The 12188-nt window shown below is 39.4% G+C and overlaps 1 pseudogene; it reads left to right on the plus strand.

Annotated features, from left to right (window-relative positions):
• The first annotated feature begins 6362 nt into the window (after nt 1-6362).
• Nucleotides 6363-7190, plus strand: LOC136208018 (protein BIG GRAIN 1-like A; annotated as a pseudogene).
• Nucleotides 7191-12188: the final 4998 nt, after the last annotated feature.

Below are 12188 nucleotides of genomic sequence, written 5' to 3' on the forward strand. Positions count from 1 at the left end.
CAAATATGGATAAAATTGATCATGCATATTAAGTTAGGGGCAAAATTTACAATTTCATATATTACCGGTTAATCTATACTTCTTTAAAAAAAATTGATATTGATTTTTGGGTTTAAAAGAAATACATGTCGGCTTAAAGCTAAATAAAGTCAATAATCTATACTTAGTATCTTGAAATATATCGAGGATCGACGGTCGGCCATCTTGGTGCAAAGGCCCTCATTTTGGTATAGCATTTCCGTCGCCCACACTATGTGGGTGTACCCCTATTCCGGTGGTGTTTCAACTGCATCTTTGCGTAAATTCTCGGTTTTTTTTCTATGTGAGATGGAGAAGTTTATTTTTCTTTTATCCTCTTCAAAACTATTTCAATTGGTTCACTTTAAGCATCAATTTTTCATTCATCACTTCTCCGTTTTGAGTTTATAATATATCGTTCAAAATATTGCATGACATAGAATACGTTCACGTATTTCAAATGATTTTAAAATCTATTAATCTATTATATATTTTGATAACAAGTGGAGAAATTCTGATCGGAGTTCGTCCCTGTGGGGGGCGTCGTTGGGATCGACGGGGGGAAGCTCCGATGCCAAAGTCAGTAGAGATTTGGAGAATAAACTGAATTGACAAAGCTTAGAGAATATAGAAAGTATGTGTACCTTTGATAGCCCTAGCTGTAGGCTATTTATAGGGTTGATGAGTTATAATAGCTTAGTTCCATTAATGCTTCATTAATGGCGGGTTACAGGTTTCCTTTAAGATGGCTATTAAGGGAAACTAATGCGCATTTATTAATCTTTATTCCTGCGTCTAACCTGACCGTTTATAAGGAGATTCGCCCTTGGCGATCTGCCACGGATCTTAGGGGATCCTGTCTCTGTGATCAGCCTTTAGCGGAGCTTTTTGATACGCCGAACATGGCGCATCTCGTGGTAAATATCTTCTTTGGTCCTCGGATAATATCTCAATGTTATCAGAAGCCCCCGAAAAATGCCTAAAAGTCCTTTAGGGCTTTTGATGTGCCATGCGCCGTCATCATTACGATCATTTAATGTGCACCCTTTTTGAGACCATCCGATCGGTGACACGTGGTGATGGCGTTCTGTTCTAGGAGTGAGAGTAGAGATGTCTTTTCGACATCTTTTTCCTTCGTCCTTCTTTCTTTCATTATTCCTACTCTTTCTACAGAAACCTTTTTCCTGCTTCAGAGCTCTCTCTTCGGAATTCCAGCTTTTCTTCATCCCTTTTTCATGTAAGTTCTCCCTATTCTTGATCTATTTCTATTTTCTTTGAATGTTTAGGAGTTGTTCCTCCTCTTCCGAAGCAACCGTTGATCTGTTTAACTTACCATCTGCTTCAGACGTTGAGTTCAGTTGGACTTCGTCGTCTTCCTCGTCAGAGAAAATTCTTTCTTCTGACCATACAAATAGCGTAGATTTAACCGAGTTGCGAAACTCGGTGTGTAATAGGAGTCAAACTCGTTTAGATCATTCTAGGAGATTTTCAGGGATGGATGCTTCTTCATCTGTCCCTGTTAGGAGAAAAGCTCCCCGAGCTTCTTCTACTTCGTCACATATGAGTTATGCGGATCTGGCGTATCTGACGGATACATTCCCTTGGATAAAGAACTATGAGACTTTGCTAGCTGAGGCGAACCATAGACCAGCCGATCCGCCAAGCGGTTACTTAACTGTATACTATAGTCATGTGGAGAGAGGATTTCATCTGCCTCTATCGAAGATGATGGCGGATATACTTTCCTATTTTGATATCACCGTATGTCAACTGCACCCCAATGGTTGGCTTGATCTAGCTCTCGATTGCTACTTAGCGTCAAATCTTGGGGTAGTCTGTACACCCCGTGTCTTCCGTGCTCTTCACAAACCCGGCAAACGAGCTTCAGAGTCTTTTTATACTTTTTCCAAGTTTGGGCCTTACGCCCCCTTTTACGGCAAGATGTCCAATGTTCATTGCTGGGACGAAAAGTTCTTCTTCGTGAAGATAAAGGAGGGCGAACCTCTAGGTTTCCCTTCCTGCTGGAATCCCAGGCCTCAACATATGACGGGAGATATGCGCATTCTGACGGAGACTGATGAAGTTTATATTGAAACTCTATGAGCGGTGAAGGCGGGTTCCTGGTCATACACTGATGCTTTGACCTTCATGCTGAGCGATGTCCCTCTGATCCGCCAGGAGGAGGACACTTTTGTTTATTCCCGCATTGCACAATTTGATCAAGGTATAGAGTTTCTTCTTTTTTAATTGTTGGATTTTACTTGGCAGGGGTGTTTCTAAGGCCAGTGCCGCTCTTGCAGAGAGGCGAAAAAAGCTGATGGAGCTGGCAGCTCAAAGAAAGGCCGAGGCGGCGAATCCTGCGGTGAATACTGGCAAGCGTAAGGCGAATGCCTCAGATGATACGCAAGTGAGGAGACGCAAAACTCTTCCCGCCTCAAAGCTTATGGCGGATGCCCAAAAGTCCGCCACTTCGGTAGTGAGGGAAGATGATCAGGTAAAGCTGATACGCCATATTCAGCTTGAGTAGTTACATTGTTATGATATTCTGACAATACATCATTTTGTTCAGGTGCCGAAGTCTGATCTAGGCCAATACTGGGCTTCCAAATATGGGGGCTATGGGACCTTGAGGAACGAGTCCCTCATCAATGACCTGGATGAGGCTTTTAGCCAGTTGAGCTTAGTCCAGAGCAAATTCAGCAAGATCCCGGCCTCCACTCACATCCAAAAGACTAGGATGGATCTTATTGAGGTAAGCTTTATGATAGAAAGGGTGTTTTGAATCTAATTCATCATACGTTCTGATGCTTAATGTATTTCTTTCTTAACAGGCGTTCACCCGACTTCGTTCGGTTGAATCTGAGATTCTTCAAGGAGTGGCGGATAAGGCCACTATTGCAAGGTTGGAAAGTGAGGCGGCATCCGCTGCGTCCGCCCTCGCCCAGAAGGAGGCTGAAATAAAACAACTTCAAGAGAAGATCGAGGAGGACAAGAAGAAGCAGAAGGAGGCTCTAGAGGCAGCGGAGTCCACAGCAGGAGAACAAGCTTTTTACTATGGCGAAATGTTAATAGCCTATTTCCTAGAGACAAATCCGGATCTGAATTTAAAGATCCTTTATTTGACATTCCCAGCCCTGTTGAAGTTCAAAAGCTTAACCAGATAGAGGATTCCAGGAGCTTTCTTCGTGCACAAGTTCGGAAGTCCCTCGAGAAAGAAGCTGAAGAGGGCGAGGTGGCGGATGACATTGCCAGTGATCCAGTTTCTGACCAAGGGGTTATACCCTTGGAGAAGGAGAATATTCTTGTGGACGTACCCCCTATAGCTGAAGTAGGAAACTCCCAGGCAAGTGTGTCTGGCGAGAAGAATGTAGAGGGGGATACGCCCGCTCCTGTGTAATTTACTTGTGTTTTAACTGTAAATAGTACAATTTGCTTTTTTACTTTTTAAGTATCGGCATTATTCGTACAAGTGCTTTGTAGAATATAACTTAGAGTGGGTAGCTAGCCATACCCTTTGTATGGAAAACCTTTGTGAAGGTTTAGTTTAAGCTGTTGTATTCCTTAAAAAGGAAGTAAAGCTTGCCTAGGGGATCAGCATACTTTCCTATCTTTGAGGTGAAGTGATCCGCCCGTAGGGCTTCTGATTGAAACTCTTGTTTGGAAGAGTTGGAGAGTGTAAAAACCTTGCGTCCAAGGAATGTTTTAACTCATTTGGTGTCCGACCAAGGGTGGTGATATTTTGCTATACCCCCCCTAAATTTGACCATAGGAATATTTATATTACTTGTACTGAAGCTTTAATAAAATAAGATAACATAAATATTTCAACAATTTTTATTAATTGATAGGAGATTTACATAGAATAGATCTTACATGTGAGCCTCATTAAAACCTTTAACAAGAAAAACCACTTGGGAAAAAAGCTTATCAAAGGAAAAAGAGTGCTCAAGACCTGTTTATCGCGTTTTCATTCCTTGGCGTAATATCTCTTGAGGTTATGGAGATTCCAAGTTCTTGGCAATGTATGTCCTTCCATGTCTTGTAACTTGAAGGTGGCGGATCCGATTTTCTCAATAATACGATAAGGACCTGTCCAGTTGATCCCTAACTTTCCCTTCCCTTCTTGAGATTGGATTTTATCAGCTTTGCGGAGTACTAAGTCCCCTTCATTAAGATCCACCAACTTGGCATGTTTATCATGATATGCTGCAATTCGTTGTTTGTAAGCGGCCAGCTTAACATACGCTCTTTCCCGCTTATCCTCAACATTATCAAGACTTTCTCGCAGGCGTAGCTGATTTTCTTCTTCGCAGTAAAATGCTACTCTGTCACTTGGAATCATTATTTCAATGGGGATGACCGCTTCTATACCATGAGATAGGGCGAATGGCGTCTCTCCTGTGGCCGTTCTTGGAGTAGTTCGATACGCCCATAAGACATTCATCAACTGATCCGTCCATTTTTTGTCATGTTCCCCTAGCCTTTTTTTTATCCCCTTCATAATTGTCCGATTTGTGACTTCGGTCATGCCGTTAGATTGAGGGTAATAAACCGAGGAGAATCTGTTTAGGATGCCCAACCCCTCACAGAAAGTTTTAAACTCTGCACAATTAAACTGTGTACCATTGTCAGATATAATGGTGTGTGGAACTCCGTACCTTCCCACTATGTTGTCCTTAACAAACTCCACTATTCTCTCTGCGGTGATTGATGATACAGCTTCTGCTTCTACCCATTTGGTGAAATGGTCTACCGCTACTACCACATATCTCCTTTGTTTACGAGTGGTTGGAAAAGGTCCCACGATGTCTATGCCCCAGACGGCGAATGGCCGTCCCTCCACAATTGGTCTTTGGAGATTTTGAGCAACATGTGAGTCATTGGCATGAATTTGGCAATTATGGCAGGTCTCCACCAATTTTTGTGCGTCCAGCTCGGCTGTGGGCCAATAGAATCCCATTAATCTAGCTTTCCTGACCATTGAGGCGGATGCCTCATGAGCTCCACAAGATCCCTCATGTAACTCTCGAAGGATGCCGCGTCCTTCCTCTGGTAGGATACACTTTAGCCATGGATGATTAAAGGATTTTCTGTATAGATGATCATTTATCACGAAGAAATATGCTGCTTTTCGAACTATCTTCTTAGCCTCTTCCTGATCTGTGGGTAAGGCGCCATTGGACAAGTAATGGCGGATTGAGGTTCACCAATCATCCTCTACTGCCGCCAATAAAGTTATCTCCTCTGAGTCGAAGGCAAGTGACATTTTGACTTCAAAGGGACACTGAGGATCAGTCCAATTGGCACTATTGCAAGCCAGTTTAGCCAGATGGTCAGCTTCAGTGTTTGATCCTCTAGGTACATGAACCAGCTCCCACTTTGTATCCTTGGTTTCTAGGTGATCTAGCAGCTTCTTTACCTCAGAGGCGTATTTGGCCAGAATCTCATCCTTTTTTTGATCACTTGATTGACCATTAATTTGGAATCACTATAAATGACGATCTTTTCGGGAGTAATTTCTTTTAACAAACGTAACCCCAATATCAAAGCCTCATATTCTGCAGCATTATTTGTTGCCAGAAAATCAAGTTTAGCCGCGTACCGTAGTTTTATGTATTGAGGGCCTTGGATCACAATCCCGATTCCTGCACCCTCTGATGAAGAAGCTCCGTCTATATACATTGTCCATTCTTCTTCGGGAACTTTTGAGAGATTCTTCCCTTCATCAGTAAATTCGTTTATGAAATCCGCCAGGACTTGACTTTTTAATACGGATCGACCCTCATAGCGTACATCAAATTCGCCTAGGCGGATTGCCCATTCCATCAGGCGTCCTGAGGTATCTGGTTTTTGCAACACCTTCCTCATGGGTATATGCATTCGCACCACAATAGTATGAGCCTGAAAATAGGGTCTGAGGCGGACAGCGGTTGTGACAACAGCTAAAGCCATTTTGTCCAGTCTGGAGTATCTTGTTTCAGCATCTTTCAACACTTTGCTTACGTAATAGATGGGATAATGTTGCCCATCTTCTTCCCTGATCATAACCGTACATATGGCCCTATCAGTAACTGAAACATACATATAAAGAGTTTCACCTTTTATTGGTCGACTCATCAATGGCGGCTCTGTTAAGAATCGCTTAATTCCCTCAAACGCTTTGACTAAGTTTTTTACCAGGGGCGAAACCATATTAGGGATTTTATCCATCTTTCTAGTCTCTTCTCCAAATCAAATGATGCATAATAACCCATCTTTCCCATCTACTCTCCTTGATCAAATCAACCATTCTATCTCTGAAATCGGCACTAATAACCATCACGATCCCAAATTCTACACACACAATGCCTAATAAAACCAACCTTCCTAATTTAAATTTTGACAAATGGATTGATTACAACTTCACCACACAACACAACATTCCCAAATCGCGTTATGATCTAGAATATGATGCTATCTTCTTCAGCTCCACTTATTTCTCTTCCGATTCTAACTCCGGCGGTTTCTCATCCTCTGATACAGATTCCATCTACACTTCAAAATCAAAATCATCTTCTTCTGCTCTACCAATTAGGCCTAAGCCTGTTAGAACAACCGCGTCTGCTCCGCCACACACAAAACAGAGACTACTCTGTTTGGTGATTATCTTTACACTTCTTCTACTGGCGAAACTCCTAAGATCAATGAGAGTATATTCAAGTCAAAATCAAGAGCATTAAAGATCCACAACGATCTCAAGAAGTTAAAACAACCAATTTCCCTCGGTGGTAAGCTTTCCAATTTCATCAATTCAATCTTCCCTAATACAAATTCAAAAAAAATCCAAAAATCCTCCTTCCATAGACCAAGAGTGGAAGTTTAATTCAGGATAGACATCGATTTGTTCTTCAACTTCATTATTTTCAAGATCATGCTTAAGTAAATCGGAGAAATGTCGCGATGGAGTTAAAAGGAGCGTCCGATTTTACCCCGTTAGTGTTATCGTTGATGAAGATTGCAGACCGTGCGGGCACAAATCCTTATATGAAGAAGAACAATCATATAGTCTCATGTCTGTTTTTGTACCGACGACTTGGAAAATTGGGAAATCTCAGTCCAAGAAAAGTGATAATGAGTTTAAGTATCGTGCAATGGAGAAGAGCAGAAGAGTGGAAGAAGCAGAGATTTGTTGAGGGCATTGGCCGCGACGACGTTGGAACGAAGGAAAGAAGAGTGTTGTTTTGCAACCACCCCTGTTCAATTGCAATTTATTTTTAGTACGGTTTTGCTCCTGGTCAAAAACCTAGTCAAAGTGCCACATCATCCTTCACATTTAACTTACTTTTTTACAATCGAGTGATCAATTGATTATATTTTGTGCAAGTTCAGGGCATTAACTGAACATTTTATAAAAGTTGATGGAACTAATAGGACACTTTGAAAGTTCAAAAGGCCAATCAATCTTTTTTCATAAGCTCAGAGAGCAAATGATGTATTAAGCCTTAAAAAATATGGTTTCACCATTATTTGAGAAGGAAAAAAACTGTCAAACAGGGGGCCGGAGACTCGCAAACTCTCTCAAATGCTTAAGTCAGTATGAAAAATACATAACTTGAAAGCTATTTTGTAGAAATGAGTAGTATATAATTATGTACATGAGATTATGATTTCCATGCTATTTATAGACAATCGTTTGTATCTTTCTTTGTGCCTTGGTACACGTGTTAGCTCATCATTGGTTCGGAACCTATAATTCCACAATGTATTGAATTGAGCGTATTTCTTGAGTTTCGAAACTCCTTACTTGCATTTATTCCGGAAAGGCCCTTCTTGATGGATGGGCTCGCCGGATATAACAAATAATGGGTTTGGGCTTATTTGTTTAAGCCCATAGCATTATTTGATACTATATTAGGAGCCCTCCCCCTCAAAGAGTTTTTTGCAATGTCCTTAGGGCTTCTTCAATCATTTTAATGTCATCGTTACTTCTAACAGTAATGATGTCATTATGACTTCCTCCATTAATGTACCGTTTTTCCCTGAAGCGTTTATTATGTCTCAATAATAAGTGCTTGATGGATTACTATATATCCATTTGAGATGAAATAGGTGACATTCAGATAAATCCATCCATCCTGTTATCTCAAGTCAGGTCCTTAATCCTAATGAACTCCTTCACCGGATCCATGTAATTGTCTAGATATCTCCATATCTAAAGCTTGTGAGATCAGCTCTCTGTTCACAATAGAAGACATTATTACGTACAAGTCTCAACAGCACTATGTTAATCTCATAAATATATTATTTAACGTGGGGTTGTTTTAAGTTTTATTGGTTTATTATAAACTTTAATTAGTCTCACTTCATGCTTGTGTGAACACTTTATGATCACTTAAATAAACTTGGGATTTCTTTTAATTAACTTAATTAGTTCTGATAAAAGATTAATGCTTTTATATAGTTAAACATACTATATCTTATAAAAACAAACGATAATCAACAATTCATTTGCAAATAGTTTATATCCTACAACAATTGTTTATAGGACACTAAACCCCAACATCTCCCACTTGGACTAAAGCTAATTGTTTCTGAAACTAATCCCAAAAGAATTAAAATGACAATCATAAACTCTTTGGGTTAAGGCCTTCGTCAACGGATCTGCAACGTTGTCCTTTGTGGGTACTCTTTCTATTCTCACATCTCTCATGTCTATAATCTCTCTGATGAAGTGATGTCGCTTGAGATAATGCTTGGATCCATTATGAGACCATGATTCCTTTGCTTGTGTAATGGCTCCATTGTTATCACAGTACAGAGTAATGAGATTCATAATGTCAGACACCACTCCTTGTTGTTTCACGAACGTCCTAATCAAAACCACCTCTTTTGCTGCTTCTCTAGCTGCGATGTACTCTGATTCGGTCGATGAGAAAGCAACGCTTTCTTATTTGGAACTCTTCCAATTGACTGAACTCCCATTTAGGATAAACATGTATTCTGTTTCGGATTTGTAATCATTCTCATCTATTAGATGACTAGCATCTGAAAATCCTTCAATTTTAAGTTCTCCACCTCCATACATGAGCAACGTGTCCTTAGTCCTTCTCAAGCAGTATTGTAAAAATCGGTCAAGTCGGCGACTAATCAGCCGATATATCGTTGATTTTTACAACACCGCCTAATTTTATATAAATGGTCGAAATATGTTGGGAGCCTAATTTTCTTCCGCATAGGCGGTTCAAATCGGAATAAATCAGACAAATCGGATAAGGCAGAAAAGTCGGACAAGTCGGGTTAGGCGAAAAATTAGAAAAAGTCGGTTTATATATTATATTTATATCACAACTACTATATTTATATTATATGTTTATGTTTATGTTTATTACATATTATATTTATGTCACATCTATTATTTTTTTTTTGAATAATGTCACATCTATTATGTATTAACTAATAACTATTAAGTATATGCTCTAAAAAAATAACTATTAAGTATATTAATATTTAGGGTAAATTTCATCAATGGTGTACAACCTTTGTCTCATTTCGCACTTTAGTGTACAACCTTCAATTTGTCTCACTAATATGTACGAACTTATATGTGACCTCCCACTTTGGTGTACAACAGGTAAAAATGATCCGTCAACATGACACGTCAGCAGTTTGACCGATCAGACCACCTATTATAGGTCAGGTTGGGGCGTCTACATGTATTTGGAAAAGTTAAAAAATTCCAATTAATTTTTGAGTTTTGATTTTTTTTTTCTTACAAATAAATAAAAGTCTATTTTCTTATAAAGATGCGTGTAAATACATCTTCCATATTTAACTTTTTTTTTTTACAATCGATTGATCAATTGATTATATTTTGTGCAAGTTCAGGGTACTTACTGAATATTTTATGAAAATTGATGGGGCTATTGGGACACTTTGAAAGTTCAAAAGGTAAATCAAGCTTTTTTCATAAGGTCAGGGACCAAATGATGTATTAAGCCTTAGAAAATATGGTTTCACCATTATTTGACTATCATATCGAATATTAAGTAAATTTGTCGATGAATTGAAACGGTTTTTTCCATTTTTTCATATCTTTTGTAACTGTATTAATAATTTAGTAATTTTTTTATTAACTTATACATTATAAACTTAATATTTTTTACATTTTGACATGTTTAATACAACAAGCATTTTACACAATTGATGTTCAGAAACTTGTATGTAATATTTAAATTACAAGTCAAATAATTATATACTTTTTTGTTCAAATTTTCTATCAAATATGGATAAAATTGATCATGCATATTAAGTTAGGGGTAAAATTTACAATTTCATATATTACCGTTAATCTATACTTCCTTAAAAAAATGATATTGATAAGGATCGACGGTCCGGCTAAATAAAGTCAATAATCTATACTTAGTATCTTGAAATATATCGAGGATCGACGGTCCGACCATCTTGGTGCAAAGGCCCTCATTTTGGTATAGCATTCCCGTCGCCCACACTATGTGGGTGTGCCCCTAATCTGGTGGTGTTTCAACTGCATCTTTGCGTATAAGACCCTTTTACTTATAAACTAGTGAAAATTCTCGGTTTTTTCCTATGTGAGATGGAGAAGTTTATTTTTCTTTTATCCTCTTCAAAACTATTTCAATTAGTTCACTTTAAGCATCAATTTTTCATTCATCACTTCTCCGTTTTGAGTTTATAATATATCGTTCAAAATATTGCATGACATAGAATACGTTCACATATTTCAAATGATTTTAAAATCCATTAATCTATGATATATTTAAACCTCCAGTTGGGAAAGAAAACCAAAATTGTAATTCTAATACATATTTTTCAATATATATTTGGTTATTAGTTGAATTTCTCTTTTATGTTTGTTTATTTTTATTTTTAAATTGAAAATAATGAGTATATTTTTTTTTAGTAGAAACAGGAAAGGAAAACAAACAAACAAAGAAGACTAACCCGAGATCAGTCTAGGCAGGCTGACCCCAATCCTATCCTCTAGAAGAATAGACAAAAGAAAAATGGGAGGAACAGAAATGGTAGAAACACCTAACATCCCCTCATGCCCAGTTGCCGCCAAGCGATCCGTAACCCGGTTCTGTTCCCTGTAGATATGGCTGAACTTTAAGAACTCAAAGGAAGGGCGAAGCCTTAAAATAGCTTTGATAAGATTTTGGCTGTTAAGAAAAATAGCCTGGTTATCTGAAATCTTGTTGATCGCCTCCAAGTTATCAGATTCCACAGATAACCTCTTAACACCCAGGCTAATGGCAAGCCCATCCCCAGGTTATGGGTAAAGCCAGCCAGCCAGGCGCCACCTGCATCACGAAGAACTCCTCCGGCAGCAATTCTGCCATTGCTAAGGCAGGAACCATCCGTATTAAACTTCACTACCCCTTCTCTAGGCTTGCTCCAACCAACTAGGTGGACCTCTTTTTCCCGGGTAGATCTGACAAGGTGATCCACTTTGAAGCTCTATGTAATAATAGAGAGTTTTTTCGAGAAGAAATCAAGTAAGTCAGGAATAAGGACAATTTTATCAGCAAATAACTCCTCGTTCCTCCACTTCCAAATTTGGTGACAGATAATAGCAAAGAAAATGTCACTGTGCTCCATGTTGGCCAATAATTTCCCACTAGCACCATCAGAGAACCAGTCAACCTCAGAATGAGTCATGAAGGAAGGGAGAGTGTGGTGAGGGAGAATCTTCTCCCAAACCTCTTTACTTTTAGGGCAATCCCTCAGAGCATGGCACAAGGTTTCCACATGGCCTCTGCATCTACTACAGGCTCCTGAATACGCTAAGTGCCATCTGTGCCTATCCGAGTTAGTGAGCAACCTGTTCTTGACTCCCAGCCACAGGAAACTCCTAATACGGTAAGGGATTTTAAGGGCCTAAATGGATTTCCAAATGTCCGAGAGAGGATCGGCCCTATTAGGGGAAAAAGCTTCATAGGCTGACTTACAAGAATAAGCGTCATTGTTAGTCAGGGCCCAGCAATGCCTGTCCTTATCTTCCTCTTGATTACTAATCTTCACTCCTCTAAATCTAAGGAGGGTCTCCAGGCTAAAGAAGGTGTCAAACTAAGACCAGATCCAGTCTCCCTCCGAGTCCACCATATCGGCAACTTTCCAGTGACGGATGTTACTAGGCGGGGGGGGGGGGGGGG

The sequence above is a fragment of the Euphorbia lathyris genome, chromosome 10 (genome assembly GCF_963576675.1).
Source record: "Euphorbia lathyris chromosome 10, ddEupLath1.1, whole genome shotgun sequence".
NCBI classification, from domain to species: Eukaryota; Viridiplantae; Streptophyta; class Magnoliopsida; order Malpighiales; family Euphorbiaceae; genus Euphorbia; species Euphorbia lathyris.